The sequence below is a fragment of the Anas platyrhynchos genome, chromosome 1, assembly GCF_047663525.1.
Source record: "Anas platyrhynchos isolate ZD024472 breed Pekin duck chromosome 1, IASCAAS_PekinDuck_T2T, whole genome shotgun sequence".
Taxonomy (NCBI): Eukaryota; Metazoa; Chordata; class Aves; order Anseriformes; family Anatidae; genus Anas; species Anas platyrhynchos.
In genome coordinates this window covers 171,396,832-171,413,772 of record NC_092587.1, presented here as the reverse complement: position 1 = coordinate 171,413,772, position 16,941 = coordinate 171,396,832, and the positions used below count along the sequence as shown (strand labels likewise).

At 37.8% G+C, this 16,941-nt stretch overlaps 1 long non-coding RNA gene across 1 annotated transcript in view; it reads left to right on the top strand.

Moving 5' to 3' along the window:
• LOC140001306 (uncharacterized) overlaps window positions 1-16,941 on the top strand; it is a 34,224-nt gene that overhangs the window by 2,834 nt on the left and 14,449 nt on the right. The window contains exon 2 of the long non-coding RNA XR_011806390.1: window positions 1,559-1,667. This is a non-coding gene — a long non-coding RNA (uncharacterized lncRNA). The remainder of the gene's footprint in view (window positions 1-1,558; window positions 1,668-16,941) is intronic.

Genomic DNA, 16,941 nt, shown 5'->3' with positions numbered 1-16,941 from the left:
CATGGAGCAGATCCTCTTGGGAGTCATCATGCGGCACTTGAAGGGCAAGCAGGCGATCAGGCCCAGTCAGCATGGGTTTATGGAAGGCAGATCCTGCTTGACGAACCTGATCTCCTTCTACGACAAAGTGACGCGCTGGGTGGACGAGGGAAAGGCTGTGGATGTGGTCTACCTTGACTTCAGCAAGGCTTTTGACACCGTTTCCCACAGCATTCTCCTCAAGAAACTGGCTGCTCTTGGCTTGGACTGGCGCACGCTTCGTTGGGTTAGAAACTGGCTGGATAGCCGGGCCCAGAGAGTTGTGGTAAATGGAGCCAAGTCCAGTTGGAGGCCAGTCACTAGTGGCGTCCCCCAGGGCTCGGTACTGGGGCCGGTCCTCTTTAACATCTTCATCAATGATCTGGATGAGGGCATTGAGTGCACCCTCAGTTAGTTTGCAGATGACACCAAGCTAGGTGCGTGTGTCGATCTGCTTGAGGGTAGGAAGGCTCTGCAGGAGGATCTGGATAGGCTGCACCGATGGGCTGAGGTCAACTGTATGAAGTTTAACAAGGCCAAGTGCCGGGTCCTGCACCTGGGGCGCAATAACCCCAAGAAGAGCTACAGGCTGGGAGAGGAATGGCTGGAGAGCTGCCAGGCAGAGAAGGACCTGGGAGTGATGGTGGACAGTCGGCTGAATATGAGCCAGCAGTGTGCTCAGGTGGCCAAGAAGGCCAACGGCATCCTGGCTTGTATCAGAAACACTGTGACCAGCAGGGCTAGGGAGGTGATCGTCCCCCTGTACTCGGCTCTGGTGAGGCCGCACCTCGAGTACTGTGTTCAGTTCTGGGCCCCTCGCTACAAGAAGGACATCGAGGTGCTTGAGCGGGTCCAGAGAAGGGCGACGAAGCTGGTGAGGGGCCTGGAGAGCAAGTCCTATGAGGAGCGGCTGAAGGAGCTGGGCTTGTTCAGCCTAGAGAAAAGGAGGCTCAGGGGTGACCTTATCACTCTGTATAAGTATATTAAAGGAGGCTCTAGCGAGATGGGGGTTGGCCTGTTCTCCCATGTGCCTGGTGACAGGACGAGGGGGAATGGGCTAAAGTTGCGCCAGGGGAGTTTTAGGTTAGATGTTAGGAAGAATTTCTTTACTGAAAGGGTTGTTAGACATTGGAACAGGCTGCCCAGGGAGGTGGTTGAGTCACCATCCCTGGAAGTCTTCAAAAGACGTTTAGATGTAGAACTTAGGGATATGGTTTAGTGGGGACTGTTAGTGTTAGGTCAGAGGTTGGACTCGATGATCTTGAGGTCTCTTCCAACCTAGAGATTCTGTGATTCTGTGATATTCCTTGTTTCAGTTGACATAAATCAAAATTCGGAGTAACTTTCATCATAACTATGTTTCCATATGCATTTCCATAGTGAAATTCATCTCTAGCTGTGAATCTGGACTGTACTCACAGGACAACCGTCTCCAGCCAACTGACAAAACTGAAATCACCTGAAGACCTTCTGATACCTGTTAATTTCCATAGAAAGTACCAGTTTTAAAAGACTATCTGCATTTTTTTTTTCCCCACAGAGTTCAAGAATGAGCCTGGATAAACCTGGCAGCTTGAAGTCTGAGGAAAAAGATTGGTTTCTGCATGAGCTTCACTGACATGGAGGCTTGTAAGGGTTTTCAGACTCTGGTAAGGAAACTCATCCAGAACAGTCCAACAGGCACACTGGAACAGGTTGATTTATGGGGTTTGAAACATCTGAAGATGATTCTGTTAAAGCCAATTAAAAAGTTGGAGAAAATGTGAGATAAAGATCTACCCAAAAAAGGGCAGATGTTAAGAAGAAATTCTTTACTTAAAGGCTGGTGAGGCACTGGCACAGGCTGCCCAGAAAAGTTGTGGATGCCCCATACCTGGAAGTGTTCAAGGCCAGGTTGGATGGGGATTTGAGCAACCTGGTCCAGTGGGAGGTGTCCTTGCCCATGGCAGGAGGGGTGGAACTAGATCGAACTCAATGGAACTAGGTGGAACTAGATCTTTAAGGTCCCTTCCAACCCAAAGCATTCTATGATTCTATGAAGATGGTGAAATGCAGACAAACCTACTGATTTCCATGTAAAATGGGAGAAACAGATACTTTAATCTGATGGCACAGCTTTTTAGTACATGTGAGAATTCAAGGAGAAGTTCATTGAGTTTTTCTGAAAGCAAAGATTTACTTAGGCTGGTTGTGCTCCCCCTTCACAACTATACCAATCCTAAGAAACAAAATGGTGTGAAGATGTGCATGTAGTTTGGTTTAGCAGGCCTGAGCAATGCACACAGATGTTGGGGAAACTGACAGTGGGAAGGACTAGCACAGAACACAGTTAGTGAGCAGGAGCTCACAGCAAGCCAAGATAGTGAGGAACTTATGGCTAGTTGAAGTCACATCTGATATAGTAAGAATGTGGGATGAGTTAATCAACCTGGTCAGCATGAAGAACAGGGAGTGAAAACACATGATCAAATTGGGCAGACCCTAGTGGGACCTCTTAACCCAATAGCATGAAGTCAGAATAAGTTGTATGAAAAATCATTAACACACTGTCTACAACTTGGGCTCTGCTGAGCTTGAGTTTCAGTAACAGCCCACTACTTGAACAGTTACATACAACCAAAGAAAAAGAGCTTATTATATTCCCTGTGTATAAACTAGATGTATATCCTGAAAAGTATTTTGCTTTTCAGAGAATACGTGCATTTTCCAAGATATTATACTGTTGATTTTTTTTTTTTTTGCCCTAACTATAAAATATATTTATGTAAATATTTTTATTCACTTATTTTTATTTTTTTTTTAGCTTAAAAAAAAAAAAAAGGAAAGCCTGGGTTCTGTCATTAAGTGCCTGGCAGAAAAGTTACATTTCTAAGATATATTCCATTTGTGAAAAAAAAAAAAAAAAGAAGAAGAAAAGGTATATCAGCATATGCATTTTTCTGATCTAAGGGCAATAATATATATGTATTTTTGATTGGGCCACCTGTCTTTTGAAATATAAATTAGTTTCCAGCTAGTAGGTGAAAAATTCTGTTATTGCAAGTATGTAATTCTCAGTGTGTACATGAATGTTCAAATTTAATATGTTGATGGCCAAATTGCAATTCACTGTCATGCGGTAAAATAAATGCCCTCCATTATGGGATTCCTTTGACTATTGCTCATGTATCCCAGGAGTATTCACTTGATATTAAAATACTGTTACAAAATATAATCAATGTTTCTAGGAAAAGAGGAATGAAAAAAAGTTTTGTTATTTTATTTTTTTAAATAGATACATTTATTGGCAGTAGTTGAGCTCTGTCATACGTATATATATTTGTTCCACTGATGGTTTATTAAATCTGTCTTCTATAATTTTAGCTGAATGGGCTGATATATTATTATTGAATGGTGATGATATTTCAAAATTATTCTCTTCAAAGAATAATTAATATATAAATCAGTTTGCTAAAACTATACATGTGCAGTACAAGCAAGTGCAACCTTTCTGTAATGGATAAGCACCATTTGTGCTTTCTGTAGTGGATAAGCACCATAACATCCACAGGTAACCAGTCTGTAGTCATTCCCCTTTTAGATTTTTTTTCCTTTTTCCATTGAATTTTCATGTATCTTTTGAATTGCCAATATATATCAAAGTTATACATTCCTCTTCCATTCTCCTCTCTGCATTATATACCACCCATTTAATCATGAACAACATCTTGCATGAAGAGATTACAATAATTTTACTGGAGGATGCTCCTCTTTTGTTTTTTTTTTTTTGTGTGTGTAAATTTTCTAAGAAATTAAGCTTATATTTCAGTTGTGTAGTAGGCATGCATGCCTATTGTGTGAATCTGCTGATTCACAGTTTGACATAGATAGCTTAAAATAATTCACTTTTAAAATTTCAATCCTAAAATATTTGTTTCTTTTGATATCTTCTACAGTCACACACAGTAACAAAGCTTCATTATTTTAGTTCTTACAGAAAATTTTATTTTAAAGGTGCTATTTTATTATCAAACTTAGCCATCCAGGAACTATTTTATCAACTGCTTTCAACTAATATTTTGAACTATTCCTCAAGACTGTTCCATGTTTTAAAAGTTGTCACTGGGTGACTCAGTGCTGCATAGCATGGCACATTGTTTCAGGTGAGCAAGTAAACCTTTTCCTTCCGTTCCGGTTCTTTATTACACTTCTGTGGAAACCTATGCTGGCTCTTGAGGTGTGACATTCTGACTGCAGTGGGACTTTGAGTGAAGCAGGATATGCTGGTTTTAGGATATAAATATTTTGATGACGTAAAGATCAGAATAATTGATGTAAATAACTTCAGTAATCACCTAATATTTTCCTTGGCTTGTTGGACTGGCAGACTAGCACACATTAAATAAGGCCATTAAATATTTTATTGAAAACCCCATGCATTACAATGCAGCAAGTGCAGATAACAAGAACAGAACTACAGATAGTAACCTCTGTGGAAGACATAGTTCCATTATCTTAAATAATGAAGTTCAGAGGCAGAAAGATAACGGCATTTTCCCTTGTTATTTTTAATCCTCTAAACTTCAAGATCAAAAATGGAAGATAGATGTCTATATGGAATGAATAAAAAAAGTAGAAAGATGAATTAATGCTTTTTTTTTTTTTTAATGCATGCAAGTTTCTTGACATTAATTTTATCTGTCATTGCAGCACCTTTTTCATCTACATTACTATATGCCTTCTGAAACTGCTGGAAGTCTTGACTGATGGGTCATGAATGTGATGGGATAGGGGAAAAATCACTGAATGAAAAAAAAAAGTAAAGTTTTTGTAAAGCTTTTTTTTTTTTTTGGTTTATGTCAGTAAGGATATGATAAACAGGCAAATAGTGCTTTACATCAGCTGACATGTGGAGATATTAGTTCTGCTTTATTTCTATATGTCTTTTTGCATGTGGTGTTAAACCTATCAGTAGGTTTTAATTGGTTGTCCCAACACAGAAACAACAAAACGAAGTAGCATCATACTAACAGAAATGATATGATTTATCATACCAGAGATCTCTAGAGGCATGGGGGATCTTGGTTAAAGGCTGTACTTCTGCAACATTCTGTGTAAGAATCTTTTATAATATCAAAGAAATTGTAAGGGTCACTACTGTGAGACCATGTTGTTATACACAGAAAGATGCAGAAATAACCGTCTCTTGCTGGAAGCTCTCAGCCGCATGAGCAACTAGATACAAACGGCCAGATACCAAATTCCAAGTGGAAACTGACACTAGCAAATTAAAGTTATTTGAAAGTAAGATGTACTTAAGCACATTTGTATAAATCTACAGAAGTCATATTTGCAAATTTAGCCTCAATTATCACTGAAAGAGTCCATCATTACTTAAAGGCAGACTTTTGAGAAATGCTTAAAAATGAGTCCTAAATGAGATTGTCTCCTTTGTGTTAAAGACACTTTGGAGCAGACATATAGTTATAGCTATGATTTCTATTCAATTATATTCAGCAGAAAAAAAATACTTAGCTCTCTCTCCCATGCAAAATCTAAACCAATACTTTGAAAAACAGACAGCAACTGACAGCAAATTTTTGTACAGGTGGCTTTATTTATTTATTTATTAAAAAAATAGAAATAATTTTAAATGAATTTAATGATTTGGAAAGTTTAAAAAAGTCATCAGAGAGAAAAAAAATCTCTTTGCAACTTTCCAGCAATGGAATATATATTTGTCAGAAATAGTTCACTTAAATGAACAGAAAATAAATATACTTGGTGAGTACCTATGTCCTCTAGATACAGATGACAAAGGTACAGCCATGATATGATCACTGAGTTTTAGATTCATTTGCAAGTCTTATCGACACAAGGAAAGATTCATCTACATAAGGTTCTTCCTATTGTATATGGGCAAGTAAGTGTCCATTTCAAAGATGATCTCTTCATTCTCCCCATTGCCTAAATGATCACTTATACCAGACTCTTTGGCTTAGACTGCAAATGTCATGTGAGATAAATTCTCCCACAAGCAGTTTTAGAAAATAGTTAACAGATAATGAATTATTCTGTAGTATAAAACGTGTAATATTAAAGACATGTAGCCAATGTTTTTTAAAGAGAAGTGAACAAAATACAAAAAGAAGTAATTATACAAGTTTTGATTTTTTGAATCTAGAGAAAGTTTACTAAGGGTGTGCTCACTCCAGCCACTTTTGTCTACTTTGAAGCTAGATGGAAGGGAGGATCATTACTCTTTGATCCTCTGCCTCCAAAGGAAGAGGATAAACTGTCAGAGTATGATTCATCTCATGTTTTCTAAATGGTTAAAAAAAACCAGCTATTTTCACAAAGCAGTTAGTTAATGATGCAATGGTGATGTCTGTGAGGTTGATACATAATTTCTTCACAAATAAGCATATTTTTTGCTTCCACCTTCTTTGTAACACATTTTCCAACCCACTATTGAAATCACTGGTATAGATGATAAATAATAAACTGAATTTGGCTCTGTAAGTTGTCAAATGAAATGTCATCACTGAGATTTTGTTCAAACCCAAGAAAGCTCTGAATTTTCTAGATGCAGAACTATGTGGCAGTTCTTGAGGATAACTAGTTATGAAAGAGAAAATACATGGTGCAGAACTATTTGAAAAACTGAATGTATTATGGTATTCTAAAGCTTCTCAAAGACTGCTCTCAGCTCCAGCAAATACATCAATATATATCCATTCTGGGGAAACTAGTGGTCATTCTGTGTTGATTAATGCCAAATGTTATTGTCACAGGGTATCAAAAGGACATGGATGAAAAGACTTTTTTTTGACATAAAAAATTATTTTGTGGTGATGTTTTCTGAATGCCTTAGCAGTGTAGGCACTGTTCTCCATTTGCTGTATGTCCTGCCTCAGTTTCCTTGAACCACACTGGAATAAAGTATCCTCGGCTAAGTGGCTTGCAGATTGACACATTATATCAAGGCAGTGCTGATTTTCATACAGGAAGTCTGTTGGTGTAGTGAGTGCAGAAGTATGGTATGACTTGCTGAGGCGTGTGAGAGACTGAATCTCTGGGCATAAATTTTCATTCTTCTGCTTCCTTTGGGTCCTAAGTACAAGTTCAGGCTGATGCTTGCAAGGCTTGGGGAGTGTTGTAAGGAGAGCTGTCAGCCTGCTGGTGGTTCACATATTCTGGCCCAGTACTTTTTTTTTTTATTTATTTTAACTAGGTCATTGAAATACCATACTAAATACAAACTAATATCATAATAAAACATGCCTAATACCTGTTTTAAGCAACAGGAATTGAATGGTTTTACAAAGTGTGTGTGGTGCAGATGTGGTCAGGTGATGTACATATAGAAAGCAAAGCTTATAACAGTATTTCTGTATGGTTGTGAATAGAGGACATTGTTCTAGAATGGAACAGAAGATCATGAAATAGGATAATCAGACAGAAAAGAAGGTGATAGCCGACCCCAAGAACACAAGACAGCAACTGAGAGTTTGGTGCTTGGGGTGGGGATGCACCTGTACCATCACACCTGCTATGAGATTCCCCATGCAGAGCAATAGTATATAGTATGAAATTATTTGCTCATTTTTGCCCTTTAATTAATATTATTGGAAGTATGCAAGTAGATAGCTGCATCTCTGCCCTGGGCTGGGTCCCTTTCCAAGAGGAGTTCTGTTTTGAATCAAAGTAGTAGCCACCAAGTGGCGCCCAAAATGGAAGCAGTTCTCAAATCCTAGGATTCCTAGTCAAGTATTGTTCTCAGTGACACCACAAGCATGTTCTCTGAATGTATCTATATCACGGACTTGTAATTTTGAATCTCTAAGTTCAGAAGATAAACTTTACACATTGGTAATTAGGTATGTTTGTAACAGGGATTTTGTACCATAGTATTGAAACTTCCTAGTCAACTCATTTGATTGCCTTTGCAAAAGCTGCTGGTTTTGAGTGATTGAAAGACAAACTCAAAAGCACTTACTAATCAATATGGAAGATAAAAGAATCAGCCAAGCCAATGCAGCATCCTGTTGCAACAAAGAATCAAATAGCTGAGATAAACAGTGGCAATGAAGCAAATAAAACCACAATGTTCCCAGTATTCCAATTAAGAAACAAGAGGAAATGAATCTTTCAGGTTTAAGTGAGCTTTTGAAATCGAAATGTTACCTTTTCCCCTTTCCCTACTGCTTCCCCTTCACTTCCCCTTCCTCTTCTCCAACCTTTTCTTTCTCTCTCTCTTTTTTTTTTTTTTCTTTCAGAAAAAACAAAATTTCAAAACCAAATAAGTTTTCATGGCAAATTAATTGCTAACCCGTAATGATTTTGTTTTCATATCAGTAAGGCCGACTTACATGTATTTGCTTTTATCTGTGATAAAATGGAAATAAGATTTGTCACCAAGTCATAGAAAGAAGACCAAATTATTGTGTCTTCATATGATACAAAAAGCTATGCCCTAGTATAACAACTTATGCTGAGATAATAATAATAATAATAATAATAATAATAATAATAATAAATAAACAGGGTATGGAAGAGAACTGAATTTTGTGGCATACCAGTAGAAAGGATTTTAATTAAAAGATGCAGGGAACAGAACACTGAGTGCACTTAGTGACATGATGTCAAAAGTGATATCTGAAAGAAGAAACTGAATAAAAGAACTGAGATGTTTACTGAGTATTAATAAAATGAGTCAGGCATCCTAAAGACAGGAAAAAATGCAATTTGTGGAGAAGAAAACTGTGATTAAATGAGAGTAAACAAGCTGGAATAAGAAGGAAAGGTCTTTATAAGAATTGCTTTAGTTTGCGAATATGTTCTGAACAAATGAGATGGTTATATAAGACTGTCAAAAGGCAGCGTTAAACCTATTATCAATAAACTGCTTGGCTACCATATAATCAAAGTATGTTAAAGGATTCTTTCTGATAGCACTGACATCAAAACATATCATCAGACTCAGCTATTTTTGTCTTTACCAGGACCACAAGTAACATAGGGTGAAATGTGCTCACTGAGATCAACTTGCTGCTCATCATCTCTGAGGTTTTTCTAAAAAGTTGCTTTTAAACTGTCTGTTTATTTCATGTAATAGTCATAAAGAAATACCGTATAATGAGAAACCATGATTTATCCCCCAAGTAGTTGGATAGATAACATGGAATTAAGTTAGTCTTTCATCTTAGCACTTTATCATCTTTTTTGTTAATACGTCAATGAATGTAAAAAATAATCATAATTCAAGTGTAGCTTCCAACAAAGTGCCTTAGCAAGCTGTCATTTACTTTCACGAGGCATATAAAGCCCTTCATCAAATTAGTTTCATTGCTTACAAGCTGTAGAAGAAAGTTTAAGCAAAAAAAACCCACCTCATTACAAAATCAGGGTTATATACATCTGTATTCTTTTGATTTCAGTATGAAAAGTGAATCCATAGTAATTAGTAATGAAGTAAAGAATAACAAGAATTTCATCCAAACTATCTTTGCAAATAGGTACAAAGCTGTAGATCTTGAAGCCAAAATACAACAATCTTTTAAGTGAATTGGTACAAAGAACATGATAATCTTGTATTTAGATGACTGACTGTCAAGCACAGTGATTGATGAGTAGTTTATTTTTAGTTTTCAAATCAAAGAATTAATCTGATTGCAAGCAAAAGTTTTGTTGTGTGCCCCCCCCCCCCCCCTTTTTTTTTTTCTTTTAAAGAAGATGTGCATGTTAACAGATTCCAGGTAAAATAAGATGGTCTATTTAACACCTATTTTATCATTTTGGGAATATTATTTTAAAACATGGCAAAATAAAATGATTTGTCTAGTGTAATTAGCTCTGAACCTCTGTATAGGTTCCATTTTCTGTGTTGTCTATAATCTCCTTTGACATAAATGGTATCTTAAGATACTATGAGACTTAAGATGTCAGGATACGTTGACGTATATATTTAGACAATTAAATGTTGGTGAACTGTATTCCGTATTTTCATCATACAGTTAAATATATAAGGATAACCTGCATCTTTTTCCTACTTTAAGATGAGGTGAATTGCTTTCTGGAAGCTCCCTATTTATTTCTGTGGCAGGCTGCTACATGAAATCTCACATCAAGTGACCCTGTAAAGTAGACATTTACCTAATAGGTTGAGCATTATATTAATTTTCACAATCCATGCTACATGTAGTTGCTATTGATACAATTTATTTTTGTACATGGGAGAAACTGAACATGACCCTTTGCAGAATGTTCCAAAAGGCGGGAGTAAAAGTATTGGTCTGAACAGTGGGCTGTAAAGTATTGGTCTGAACAGTGGGCCAAAGGGAAAATTATGAACCTTGATCTTGCATATACTGGATGGACACTTTGTTTATTGAATAACTGTGCAAGAGACTGGAACCATCAAATTAATATGTTTAAAAATATAATTTGGAAAACAAACAAACAAACAACAGACTTTTTACATTTTTCAATTAATCTCCCCCCCCCTCCCCCCCCAAGTGATCAAAATATTATTATGAAAATAGCTCATATTAATCAGAAATATGTCAATACAAAATCAGTATAATCTACCTATTGACTCATTTTTTCCCTTACAAAATCTTTTTTTTTTTTTCTTTTCAGATTGTAATCTTCTTTATTCTATTACTTGTTAAAAGTAATTCCACTGCATTACCATTCTTAGTTTTGTATGATTTTGATCCATTCTGTCCTGTTGCAAATCAAGTTTGATCAGAATTTATATGAAACTGATGTGAACTGAAGCTTGCTTGAAAAGTCATGTAAATTTACATAAGTAAAAATAATTCACAAAGATGGTGCTAAGATAAGACTATTGCACTGAACAAGTTCCCAGAAACCAAATTTTGCTTCACATACTGACAACAATTTGCAAGCAGTCACCCCTTTTATAACACTTCGATGCTTGCTCAGAGAAAAATGGCATCCCATAAATTGCTAATATCGCTTCCCGCAGTACCTATGGGTTCCTTGGAGGTCTTTTGGCCAAGTACCAAAGTAGCTCATCTCTGCTTTGCTTGTGACATTTTGTTTGATCACATCATAAAGTGATAAGGCCATGGAATGTACACTTAGCACTATACACTAATAAAGTGTTTATCCTTTAATGTCTCCCAGCTGTTCTTTCCTCCTTTACTTTTGTAGAATCAGTAAAGCAAGTGTTGTCTTCAAGGTCTATTCCTCTCTGTGTAACACATGCTAGGTCCATTAAATAACTAGGAAAAAATGGTAATAAAAATAGAGGTTAGAAGAACATCCTTGAGGAAAAAGCAGTCAGTAATTTCTGTGTTATGTAAAATAATAAACTTCTGTGGGACTGACAATGCTTAACTCCAGAGACCTTTGGAGCGGGAAGGATTAACAGAATATTTCCTAAATCTGGGAGAACATTCAAGGGTCAGCATGCTAATTCTGTTGTTCAGAAAGAAAGTTTGTGACACTTGGGATCTGATTCTTTATTGCTCACCACTTGGTGCTGTTATTTATGGTGGTTAAGGCAGGTGTACACGTTAAATGTTTTGAGTATTTTACTTACACTTTGCAAAGTTGTAAATCATCACCTTAATCAGCATCAAGCGCTGCAGGCAGTAGATAAATGAAACCTTGGCACTTCCATCCACGTAGGACTGCCTGTTGAACTGAGACTGAAAATCAATAAAGAAAAATCAATTGGAGTATTCCGGTTCACTATTAAAATTAAAATGTAATGTCCTCAGTTTTTCTTTGTTTATCCTGACATGAAGTGCCAGGTAAGAACTTCAAAAACGTTTAGATGCCTTTCAAGTTGTCGTGGTTCCACTCGAGTGGGCAGCCGAGCTCCACCACAGCCGCTCTCTCACTCCCCCTCCTCAAAGAGGAATGGGGAGAAAATATGTGAAAAGGGCTCAAGGACGATTGAGATAAGGACGAGAAAATCATGCAATAATTAGTGTAACGGGCAAACCAGACTCAGCATAAGAAGACAGATAGTAAGATTTATTGCTTATTACTAACAAGCTAGAGAAGTGAGAAACAAAGGAAAGAAACCAAAAGCACCTCCCCCCCATCCACCCTCTTCCACCTCCTCCCCCCGAGCGGCGCAGGGGAACGGGGGAATGGGGGTTATGGTCAGTCTACAGCGCTTCTTCTCTGCCGCTCCTTCTCGGTCACTCTCGTCCCCTGTGCTGTGGGGTCCCACCCACGGGATGCAGTCCTTGACGAACTGATCTGGCGTGGGCTTCCCACAGGCAGCAGCTCTTCCAGAACTGCTCCAGATATGGGTCCGTACCACGGGGTCCATCCCTCAGGAGAAAACTGCTCCAACCTGGCTCCCCTACGGGCAGCAGCTCCTGCCAGGTCACCTGCTCCTGCGTGGTCTCCTCTCCACGGGCTACAGGTCCGGCCTGGAATCTGCTCCGGCAGGGGTCTTCCACAGGCGGCAGCCTCCATCGGTGCAGGGCCACCTGCTCCACCGTGGTCTCCTCCATGGGCTGCAGCGTGGAACCCTGCTCCACCGTGGTACTCCATGGGCTGCAGGGGGACATCCTGCTTCACCATGGTCCTCACCACAGGCCGCAGGGGACTTCTGCTCCGGTGCCTGGAGCACCTCTCCCCCTCCTTCTGCACTGACCTTGGCACCTGCAAGGCTGTTTCTCACTCCCTTGACTCTCCCGGCTGCTGTGTGGCGCAGCGTTTTTTCCCTGTCTTAAATATGCTCTCACAGAGGCGCAAAACAACATCGCTTATTGGCTCAGATCTGGAAAACAATGGGACCCTTCCCAAACATGGGGCGGCTTCTAGATCTTTCTCACAGAAACCACCCCTATGGCCCCCTGCTACCAAAGCCTTGCCACGTAAACCCACTACACAAGTCCAAGCCTTATTTCAATAGTGTTATACACATTTAGGCCCAAACTATTTGTGGTTGTCAAATCACTTCACGGTGTAAGCAATTTATTCAATGTCTGCTACAAAAGCTTCTGCCAATATAGTGATTGTCATCGAGAACACAATTTTTGATTGATAGCAGAAGCTTCCATTATATGAACAGTAGTACTGCCAAAAATGAGCTTTTGCTGAATTAGCTAATTTTATGTGAAAGAGCCGGAAAATATGATGTTACTGGAGACACTGCTTGTTAGGATGATAACACTGGGACTAAATTGCTTCTAATCCAAACATAGCTTTAGTTGTGCACATCCTTTTTTAATAGGGCAGAACTGCTAAAGCTCACCATGTAAGATCCAATACAAGGCTGTAAACTTGCAATTTTACCTCTGGCATCCCTAAGTTTTATGGACATGTTCCTACAGAACCCCACATCCCATAACAATATGGCTCCATGTGCACAAACTTTGGGGCACTTGAGAAGGAAATCCACATAGCCAGCACTCTGAACAGTGGGTAGCCTGAAATCATCCTTTCGGGAGAGCTATCCTGAGAGCCACTAAATGCCAAGCTCTATATGGCACTTGCTGCGCATCTTTATAACAATGCAGGAATGGTAGCTCTCCTCTGAATAGCGACAGGTTTATAATGATGGTACAAAGCTCTTTAAAAAATCTCTTAAAAATAAAACCAACCATTTTGGTTGCAGGAACAGTAATATTTTGCTGCTCTAATTAATAGCTATAGTGAGCACACATACCAGGAATAAGAAAGTGATTCATTTCTCTGTAGCACCTGAGGGAGATGAAATCAACCCCTTTTACCTGTCAGGATAAAGTCTATATATGCTCTCCACCCATCATATTGAAGCTATGCCTTGGTACAAAGGATAATGGCCCTACAATACAGAGCATAGCAATCATTTAATGGTCAGGATTGTCATGTACAAAGGAAGGAAAAAGAATATGAGCTCTATTTTCATCTGAAATACCTTCACAAGACAGTTACTAGATAAAATATGTAATTACTGAAACAATTGCTAAGACTTTAAAGAAGGGAAATAGCTGTTAATGCTAGCCCACGTGAGAAATTAGGTCCTTTAATTTCACGCTCCACCAGATATATATATTTGATTGAAATTTGTGGCTGCGTAGATAGAATGTAGTTAGAGTTGTGTAAAACTATTAACTTCGTATTATTGACATGCTGATTAAATGAGCATCATTATCCAGAATGACCAAAATATACCCTATGTTGACTCCGTGTTTTAGGAAAGCTGTTATCAGTGAGGAAAAGATCGTTGAAAAGAACAGTTTTAATTACATTTAATTGATGTTAATGGTACGACCAGTGTTTTCAAGATGTCCATCAATAATTTGAAAGGAAATATAAAAGCCCTGCTGATAAATTTTGCAGAATTATGCAAGCTGCAGGAGTAGAAAATAATGCACGAAACACAGAAATTTGACAGGTAGTTTGAGCTCTTATCTATGGCCTCTCCAACAACATGTATTTCTGTGCAGCCAGATACAAATGTAGCCCTTTCAAAATGACAAATGAAGAGTTTAGCTAAAATCTGTGGACTGCACTTTGAAAAGGTTTCTAATGTAACCTTTTGAAAAGGTCTTCTAGTGATCATAATAAATAAAAAAACTGAGTTTGAGCTCCCATTATGAAGCTATGGAGAGAAAAGCCAATAATCCTAAGATGCTATGAATTAGAGATTTTTACTTCTGTCTGTGGCTTTAATTTTTTTACTTCTGTCTGTGGCCTTTGTCTGAGCAGATAAATAAAAGAGAGCTAGTGATGATATCAGTGCCCTGGGGTCAAGGTGGACTGACTAATTCATATCCGTGCTCTTTAAGGCCTTCTCTACAGCAGCTTTGTACCGAAGGGCCAGGTTGGAGCAGTCCAAAGCATATCCAGGGAAGGCATTAACAGTCAGGGTAGATGACTGGTGTTCAAGCTCATTTCTTGGCCCTCTTTTGTATAATGCAGTACATAGGTGCACCTACTGAGACGTTAATTAGAATAGTGAGATTATTTTAATGCACATATTTTCAAAAAGATACAGAGTAATTCTGGAGAGTACAAAAAAATTGTCAAGGAGTTGGAGAGCCAAAAATAATACAATCAGTGGAACACTTCAGAAAATTAGCTTATTTAGCTTTTTAAAATGGAGGGTGAGAAAATGGTGTGATTATAATGCATAAATACCTAGAGAAGGAAGTAGAATGAAATGAAAGACTTTGTAAACAAGTGAAAAAAGATAAAGATACAAGCAAAAAAACCTGTTATAGGAGATGAAGCCAAACAAACTCAGATTGTAAGTAAGATATAAATTATTAATCATAAATTGATGAACCAAGGAGTAGATTGATATTCTACCAAAGTATGTAGTGGATTTTTCACCTTTTTGTAGCTTCAGATTAAGATTTAAGAAGATTCAGTAGTCATATGTGAGCTTTTTGTTCCTTTTTGGAAAGGACCATCTGCAATTTAATCACCAGTCATATTCAGACAGTTTAGATGACCTAACAGATCCTTTTTGGTCTTTAATTTTATGGATCTATACTCCAAAACAGTAATATTAATCAGAAATTATCAGCTGTAGTGAATAAATTCTGTAAGATCTTATTTGTACTGCTCCAGGTAACACATTACTACAAATAAAACAGATTTATATATACAAAGGTCTAGAAAAAGAATTGTAAATTAAGCAACACATTATTTGTATTGTGTGTATTTCTCCTTAAAACATAAGCTGTGGACTTTCTCAAAAACACGCTTAATGGTTTTGGAAAATTGTACCTTGACATCAATAGAAAACAAATGTTTTCCTTCACCAAGGGTAAAGTAACAGCTATGATTGTCTGGGTTTCATTTAGTGTGTATTTTATTCCTGATCTAGAGATGGGAGACAGCTGAATTAATTACTTAGTTCTTGTCAGTCTGATGAGACTAGTAGAAGAAGATTGTTTTATGGGATATGAATGTTCCTTTGCATGGAATGGGATTGGTAGCCCCAATCTAGTTTGGTTTTGGCTAGTGTATTTTTGATATTATTATTATTATTATAAATAACATACATGCAGTCTTTTTTGGTCATTATTTCTCAAGACTATGTTTGGACCATTGAACTAGAATTCTAGTCAGTAGTCATTTTAAGATCTGTCAAACCATCACTAGCAGTCAGATGGCCTACTTGTTTTATTAAAATCAATAGCAACATTCTTAGCTTGGGCAGGCAGAGGGTTGGACTAGGTGCAAATATATATCGTTGACTTGGTTTTCTTCTTGTTCTACTTCAGGAACAGAGCTCTGCCAATAACCTGCACAGTGCACTTGTTAATTCAGTCATGGATTCCAAGCAGGTAACTCTGTGGTAGTAGGAAACTGTGTATGGAAGAAAGAGTATTTTGTTGAAGGGATTGCATTATAGGAAACTGTTATAAGCCAATACCCAAACTTGTCCTAGTAACCAAGGTTCAGTCATTACCATCAACAACAAGGTCAGTACAGATTGACTTCAGGCAGTTTTAAAATCAGTTAGCTGTATTTAGGGAATGTAGCAACTATGGTAAAACAGAATGTGGGACAAAACAATCACATCAATTTAATTAAAAAAGAAAAGAAGACCATGAGCTTCATATATTTTAAGGTCAGAAATCACAGAAATCCTGGATACCACAGGTCATAGGACTCTCATGAATTAATTAGGATTGACTTCTGTGGGACCAAGACCTTTATTGTTTGGCTTACCCTTATTACATGTAGCTACTGGAACCACCAGATCGGAAATAAATTTTAGATATTTTTCAGTTCATTCACTTTGAACTTTTCAATGTTATTTGCAGTTTACTGCATCAATGTCATATTGCTATAAAGGGAGCTCATATGCCTGTTCTCATCGAGGCTCTGCAAAAGCATAATTCCTATTAGCTCTAGGTAACTATGTAACTATGTGAAAATAAAAATAATAGCAAGCTGATATTTCCATAGAGAAAGGAATGGAGAGGAAACAGATTGAGACATGAAAAT